This window comes from Dendronephthya gigantea, unplaced genomic scaffold, assembly GCF_004324835.1.
Source record: "Dendronephthya gigantea isolate DGI-Jeju-01 unplaced genomic scaffold, DenGig_1.0 000047F, whole genome shotgun sequence".
NCBI lineage: Eukaryota > Metazoa > Cnidaria > Anthozoa > Malacalcyonacea > Nephtheidae > Dendronephthya > Dendronephthya gigantea.
The window spans coordinates 1054467-1062492 of record NW_021163057.1 but is presented as its reverse complement, the minus strand read 5'-3'; the positions used below and the strand labels follow the sequence as shown (position 1 = coordinate 1062492).

At 34.3% G+C, this 8026-nt stretch overlaps 1 long non-coding RNA gene across 1 annotated transcript; it reads right to left on the bottom strand.

Annotated features, from left to right (window-relative positions):
- Positions 1 to 3570: 3570 nt before the first annotated feature.
- On the bottom strand, positions 3571 to 6743 carry LOC114527896. Its single transcript, XR_003687449.1, has 4 exons — positions 6498 to 6743; positions 5434 to 5474; positions 4678 to 4742; positions 3571 to 4165 (listed from the first exon to the last, which is right to left on the bottom strand). It is a non-coding gene; the product is annotated as an uncharacterized LOC114527896 (long non-coding RNA).
- Between the last annotated feature and the right edge of the window lie 1283 nt (positions 6744 to 8026).

Below are 8026 nucleotides of genomic sequence, written 5' to 3'. Positions count from 1 at the left end.
GGATGCTACAGGAATTCTGCAATGTCTGATCGAGCGGGCAGGCAACCGTCACGATGTCTTCCTCTGCAAGCTGGATAGTTCTATCCACGGAGTAGTGAGTTTTTCAATGCTTAAAAAGCAGCAAAACTATGGAATTTAGCAAACAATTATTAAAGAGAACCCACAGTATAGGAATATTGAAGTTTAATCAAGGTTTTAAGCAGGGGCGCCGGAATATCGATAATAACGGGGGCAGATATTCATATATTCGTGTTCGCAGATCGTAAAAACAATCGATTTCAAAAGGAGTTAATAATGCAGAACACGAATATATGAATATCTGCCCCCGTTATTATCGATATTCCGGCGCCCCTGGTTTTAAGGTTATATACAAAACAACGACCAATTTTAGAAATAATTTGACCGACAGATTGACAAAATGTATTATTACACAACATTTAAGAACTTGACCAGACAAGGAGAAGGTAGTGGTGGTACATCATGTTGGTCTGGCTCTGCTAGATTTATTATGATTCAATTGCAAACTTGCACGGAAAATTGAAGAGGGACTTGTAAAAGCAGTTCCTGTCTTTTCAAAGACCACTTTAACGTTTGTCCAAAAAGAAATGCTGAACAAAGGTTTCTCCGTTTCCGCAGCTGTGGATCTAGGCTAACAACACAGAAAAGCCATTCTCTTGAGTCCTCCACACAAATCCAATTCATGGCACGATATAAGTTAAGAAAAATATTTTAAATTTAAAATAATTTCAGTCATACTGCCGAGAACATGCATACAGCTATTTTATAAAGATAAAGTAAATCATTTTCCATAATCATTTGACTAGTCCTTTTTTATCTTGACTGAGTATATAAGCACAATAAAGATATTTGAATGCAAAATTATACAGGATTGGTCAACACCTTCTAATAATATTATTTTATGGTTACTCAGCCTTAATATATCTGCAGATTTAAATAAGCTCAGGCAATAAAGTCAAATTTTTTGGACTTTTGTGGACCTGGCAGATTTTTTGGACTTCTCCTCAAAGCGAACCCTAATATTGCCAGAAATTCAGGACATTGATTATCATGATGCCAGGATTTCGCAATCAAAGATGGCTGCCTTGTTATTATAGAGTTATATAAAACACCAGACTAAATTTGAAATTAAAGAAACTTCTATCTTATATATTGCAGTTGCGGACGGATTTAAGACGGGCAGAAACTCAGTACTTTTATGAAATTTTTTTTATTACCTTTAACAGGTTCCCCAGTAATGTAATTTCATCAACTAACCACTATATTACAAGTAATATTGCTTTAATTTAAAATTTTGTCTCGTGCCTTATATCATTCTATTATAACAAGGCAGCCATCTTCGACTGCGGAATCCTGGCATTATATATGAACTTTCATGGTAATTAATGTCCTGAATTTCTGGTTAAGATGTCTACACACGGTAATCTAAAGAAACTCTTCTCAGAAAACACTGACTCTGTTTTGCTAAGCAAAGCAGTCAAAACAATGCACAGCGTTGAATAAACAAACACCTTGACAACAAATCTCTACTACTCAAAAAGGCCTCACACGCTAATAATCGTCAAGTAATGATTCTGAGTAATATGTTTTCTTTGCTGAAATGATAAAAGGTCGTTTAGTGATCATGCATGACTAAGTCCGATCTATAAGTTCTCGGACGCAAAATGAAACCAAATTGACATATTCATTTTCGCTTTTTATATTAAAAGGTATTCAGGAGAAAAATATTTGCATTGCAATTGCAGAAGGTATGTGGAATTGATAAAGCTTTATTTAATATAAACAATATAAATTGGAAGCATTGCTTCATTTGCAAACTAATTACTTTCTATTTTCTGGTAAAGTAAAATAAAACGCTGCAATAAAACGCTGCATATTAATAAATACAGTAAATTGTATATGAAATGTCACAACGGTCTCCAATGTTTTTATGGAATATTGATAATTTTTTAATATTTTTGTGTTGTTTTAGTCGTGTTGTTTTAGTTGTGTTGTTTTTTATATATAAGCATTTATGTAAAGAGATGAAGTGAGAAAAAGTTTTCGTCAAAGTAATCCGTTAATTTATAATGTCTGAGTTGGACACTAGTTCCATAACATCCACTGATGTTAACGATTCAGTGGAAGATAGTTCAAGTGATGGAGTAGTAGATATTGGTTCGATAGAGCTTTTAAGTTTAATATAAGTTTAATATTTTTAATACCACACCAACAAGATTGGACCACTGTGGCATTTTAATATTCACAATGTTCCCTCTTGTTAAAGAGATTATTTTAATAGGGTTCTGTTAAACGTAAAATCTAAACACAGCTATTTTTTAGCAAAAATTTCTGAGGTATTTCAATATTAGTGAAGATTTATGCGTGATAGGGGCATTAGGAAGCTCTGTCTCCCATCCATTATTTCATATTTTTCAAAGGTTCAGTATTGGGCATACTATCACGCATCAATCTTCACTGAATATTGAAATGCCTGAGATATTTTTGCGAAAAAATGGGTACGTTTAGATTTTACGTTTAACACAACCCTATTTAAAAATCTCTTTAACATGAGGGAACGTTGTAAATATTAAAATGAAATAGTGGTCTTGTTGATGTGGCATTAAAAATATTAAACTTGCCAATCTTGTACAGATATTGTCCTTTCTTGGGATGTTGTCATGGTGGTCATTCTCACAGATTTTCAGACTCGCTGGCGCTGCTATGATTGGTATTAAGGTTCTATTGAACCAATATCTACTTCCCTATCGTTTGAACTATCTGCAGCTTAATCGCTAACATCAGTGGATGTTATGGAACTAGTGTTCGACTCAGACATTATGAATAAACGGATTACTTTGACGAAAACTTTGTCTAACTTCGTCTGTTTTATGCTTAAACGCTTATATAACAACACAAGAGTAATTTGATCCATACTGTGACGTCACATGCGCATAACTGACAAAATCACCTCAACGAGGATACTTTTGAGGGCAATTTTTTTGTTTTCTTCTCAAAATTTCGTATTAGAAATATTTAAAAATAAATCAAATCATGAAATACAACAATCCATAAAGACATTGGAGACCGTTGTGACATTTCATATACACTTTAAAGTTGCCGCATGTTGTATTGACCAGAATGTTGTTTGAAATTTGTTAAAGAAAAGTGTACGGTGAAATGATCTAACGGTGTTGCTGCAAATATATGATTTCTGAAAAGAGCCTTTAAAGGTAAGGTGGAGGTAGCCAGACAAATGAATAACTTCTTGGAAAGATCCATGTAGTTGTAATATGTTTTGGAGAAATTAGTGCAAGAAATTTCGAAGATCAAATCTCCAATCGTCTTCTCGAAAAGGTTGCTGCTATCGTAAGTCCAGCTAAACTATTCCGTGAAGCTTTTAGACCAGGAAGACTTGCTGATTTTGATTTTATTCTGTGTGCATAATTGCAGTTCCTCAAACTCGTATACAGTTTATGGACTAATCACATATATACTCGTATAAATTTAAAATTTGCGTCGAAATTATTTTAAATTATTGCAAAACGAGAACAAGCGCACTGAAAAGAAGAAAATCACATCACATTTATTTATTCATTTGCGTAGGGTGACCTCATCATTGAAATATCACTGGTGTCAATGAGGGCCCTAAAATAGGTTTGTTTTCTTAGCTAAGCAAACAGACCTATTATTGCACCAACACCATCATCCTCATCATTATGCTTTCTTCCATGACTTACCAAACAATTTTTAACGGGTGGTATACGGGTAAAGTTCCTATGCCTCATCAGGGTAATTAATAAATCAATGCCCTCATCAAGAAAATATTTCTGTATTGTGCCACAAGCTTATGTTGAGGATGTGCTCTAGTTACTTTAATTACTTTTATATTTACATGTCATGTATGTGTACAGGATATCACAAAATCTCATTTGCATTGCTAAAATTCACGCATCGTTTAGAGGAAACAAAAAAATATGATAATTATCAAATGGAAACCTTCTAATTGAACGAATGTGAACCGTACTCTCGTTCAGTTAAAAGGGCCACTCGCTCGTACTTGCGGTGCAGGTTGACTAAGTATACTAAAACATATAAGATATTATACAACACTAAATTGTTTTATTTGCTTTTTTTACTTCTTTTTTCGTTTGCATAACATGATTTTCTAAATGAGAAAACAAGCGAAACAAAATTTTAGAGAGTTCGGAGATCTGTTTTTTTTCGGCATGAATTTCCCGCTATTTTTGTGTAAATAGAAACTTAACCTGCTGGAAAATATCAGGACGCTGCAAGACGTATGAAATATGATACACAAGGAGGCTTGAGAGCAATGCACAGAAATTACAAAGGCATGTGTTCGGTCGAAGGCACTAAGTTGCATTTTTTAGCACTGATTCGGTCTTTCAACTGTAATGTTCTAAACTTTGCACTCGTAACAAAGTAACAAACTCATTTTAAATAAACTGCATGATAACAAATTTTACACAATTTCCATCATTGAAGGTGTATGGTTGAGTTTCCACAACATATATTTTATTCCAAATTATATAGCTATGTGTCTAGCAACATGATGAAAAATATTTTCGCTATATACAATCAACTGCCTAAATTTTTAAGTAGAGTTTTGTGGTTTACAGAATGCCTAACCTATCCATCGTACATTTATTCCACACTTACCTATCACCAAGTCTTGAGAAGTTGTTACAATGCATCAGAGTTCATCAGGAATTTTTGGACAAAAGCTATAAAAATAATAAATGAATTTCCCTTGTCTGTATTAGAGACGTTCCAGCGAGGTACAAGGTAGGGCTTCCACAATGCAAGGAAAATTGCATCACATTTTATCCTTTTTTAAATCCTCTTTTATATCCTTTTGTTCCCGAACACACTACATGTTACTCCGTAGAACAAGTGCAAAGTTGTGGTCACACAACTTGCTGTTTAACGTAACACAGCAAACGTTTTGTTTTTATGATTGAAAATGTTATTCCGTAGATAGGCATATCTGTTCACTGCAAAGGTTACAAGTAACCTATAAAGTATACACATGTATTTCCATGCATTCACTACCTTTAAATGAAAAATGCATGCAGGAATTTGTAAGATATTTGTATACGTTGTAAGAAAATGCCACCAAATTGGTGATATAAGGTTATTAATACCACGTCTAGGTTTATATGTCTGCACAATTGTTCCATACTCAGTTTGATTCTAGTCTAGCACGTTTAAATATAATTTCACGGATAAATGCAAGTATGCAATATTAAAGCTAACCAGCACAAGCATCATTTGAAGAAGGAAGTACATGTCCCAAGTATTCATGTTTAAAGAAATTTCGAACGTTTCCTAATATGTTGAACAACAGCTTTAAACAACTGAAACAACTGAAAATTCACAACGCGTACATATTATACATAGCGGCGCTCAACTTACTCTTTCAGGCTGTCCTCAAGGTGCCATAGCCATCTGATGAACTAAAGATATAGAAATCATTAAATAAATTTATTATGTAATGTACAAATGCATTTTGCATTTTTGCAAAACTTCATTGCAATTTTTCCTCCTTACTTCATTCCGTTGGTAAAACTGCGATATTATATCATTTATTCCAGATAACATTTCAAAAAAGTCGCACAATTCACACATATTCTTAATTTAAATTTTAATTTAAATTTAAAGAGGAAGTAGAAAGACTTGGCAGACCCCAGAATACGAGCGAGGTCTGGGTCTAATGTAGCAAACCTAAGTGTAAGCAAGCTAATGTAGTAAACATAAGTTCTATATATGGAGGCACGCTCCCAAATTAGGCTTGATTTTATTCGCTCAGCCAACAAAAATTTTCAAGTGATTTTTCTGAACTCGGTTGTAACCAGTTTTTATCGCAAAACATTCAATTTATTTGGTGTTGTGCAATTATCAAATCAAGACGCACCCGTAGTGACGTTACTCGGCCAACTTTAATCAAATACTCTTTTAAATACCGCGGCGCATCAATCAGCGTACCGGCTAGAATACATCCATCACACGTTTATTAAACTTGCTCTCTTCGCCACTTTGATACCACTGGCACGAGTACAAAATTTAATATAGTTGATATAAATATAAGAAAACCAAATAAAATGCCAGAAACCTTAAAGAACGTATGTGCATGCATGCGCAATTAAAAGTGTAATGATGAATATTTAAATAATTAAACTTCCGTTTTCACTGCACTCAAACAATTGTCACGGCACGGGTATAGAATAGGTATCCGTACCAATTTTATCATAGCTCGACCTTTGAATTGGCAGCCTTAGCACGGATAAAATTGGATACGGGTACCAATTTTAATCTTAACGTACCAGAAAATTGAGTGTGCTGAAACGGGATTAACTGCACCTTTCCATGTCCTTAGGAGCCATTTTCTTGGTCACTTTAAGCTATTTTTTAACAACCCTTCGCTCGCATGATTGTCAAGAAAATTAACTACTCTATCGTGAAAAATGTGAGAAACGTACCTTCTTTGTTGCAAGAAAATGTGTACACATAAAAAGTGCGCCATCGCGTCGATCTTTGTGAGAGAGCCAGCTTTGTGTTGTCGTTTTTACGAATTTTCAGCATAAGAATGATGAAATTCACGCGACCAGTGTTGGCATGCAAGTGGTTCTCCGAATCAAACTTGTCATTTGCCCGTCTTATCCTATATTCTTAATTTCGTTAACGTTCTTGATTGGTCAGGAAGAAAATTGTCTAAGACACGTCCGAACACGTTGCATGGAATTGCGCATAAATTTTTTCTTTACTAATTTCATTTCTAAACTGAGCAACTTGCTAGATCCAGCCTCCCTGTCATATTTTGCTTGTGTATAGTTGAATATTAGGAAAACGGTGGGTGGCTTTGAACATGTTTTATCTTGTCGAACGTCGGTCACTAAGGTCAATGACATCCAATTTAGACTAAAAACGTGTTTTTAAATATTCAATATAGGCAAACTGCTTCTAAATGATCTTGTCAATCGAGCAGAAGTGGCCACAACCACACGCAACGGAGTATGAGATGTAGCATCGGAGGCAAAATTTTATTGAAAATCCGGCATGTGTCTTAAAACATCATCACATCGCCTTCTCATGCTGGTTGTAATAAGAAGGAAAACAGGTAGAAAGTCATATTTCCCACTTGGACAAGTTCAAACATGCTTGCTAAACACCCTTCAGCATTTTCATATAAATAAAAATATCATTCAGCAAAACACAATATTGGCCAACCACTTATCGATGCTAGTGACGCCACTGATATAGAATGAACCAGAATCGGATCAAATTAATCGTTAATGGGAGCGGGGTTAATGACAATTTTACTATATTCATTTTGAGATCACTGGTGTTTCCCGCAATATTATTGGTTCTTAGCGCAGTGATTTCAGCCTAAATTAGACGAATATGAGCTAGATTTTGACGCGAGCTCGAGTATTTAATCTGCGCAACAGCAGAAAGATAACTATAAGATATATATCACACAATTAGCCAATTAAAATTTATGAAGAATAAACTCAAAATGAGCAGATCGAAACGACAAACACAAAACTTGTTTGACACAAATTTATCATAAAATTAATCGATAAAAATTGAACAGGCTACTAACTTTCAAAGGTTGCTTTTCAGCGCTAATTCTATAGGCTTGCATGGTCTTATATCTATGCTATGTCTACTAAGTTTGTTATAAAATGTTGAATATAAATAAATTCATCATATATTCAAATGAGAATAACTCACTGGCCTGAAAATAAATTGGATTTAGCAACGATATAATACAGTACCTAAATTATAAATGAAAACTAAAAAAACCCAAAACTAAAAAATATACTAGCGTCGCTGCTCCATGCACGACTCTAGGACTATTTGAAACCTAATAAAAAATGTTGGAATACGCGTTGTCGTTGTACCGGGTGTCCTCAAAAAACGTCCCCCCTTTTGAAATGAAACTTTTGTTAGAATTTGAATGCATGAATGATGATCAACGCAGTAGTGTGTAAATATAGCATAGTTA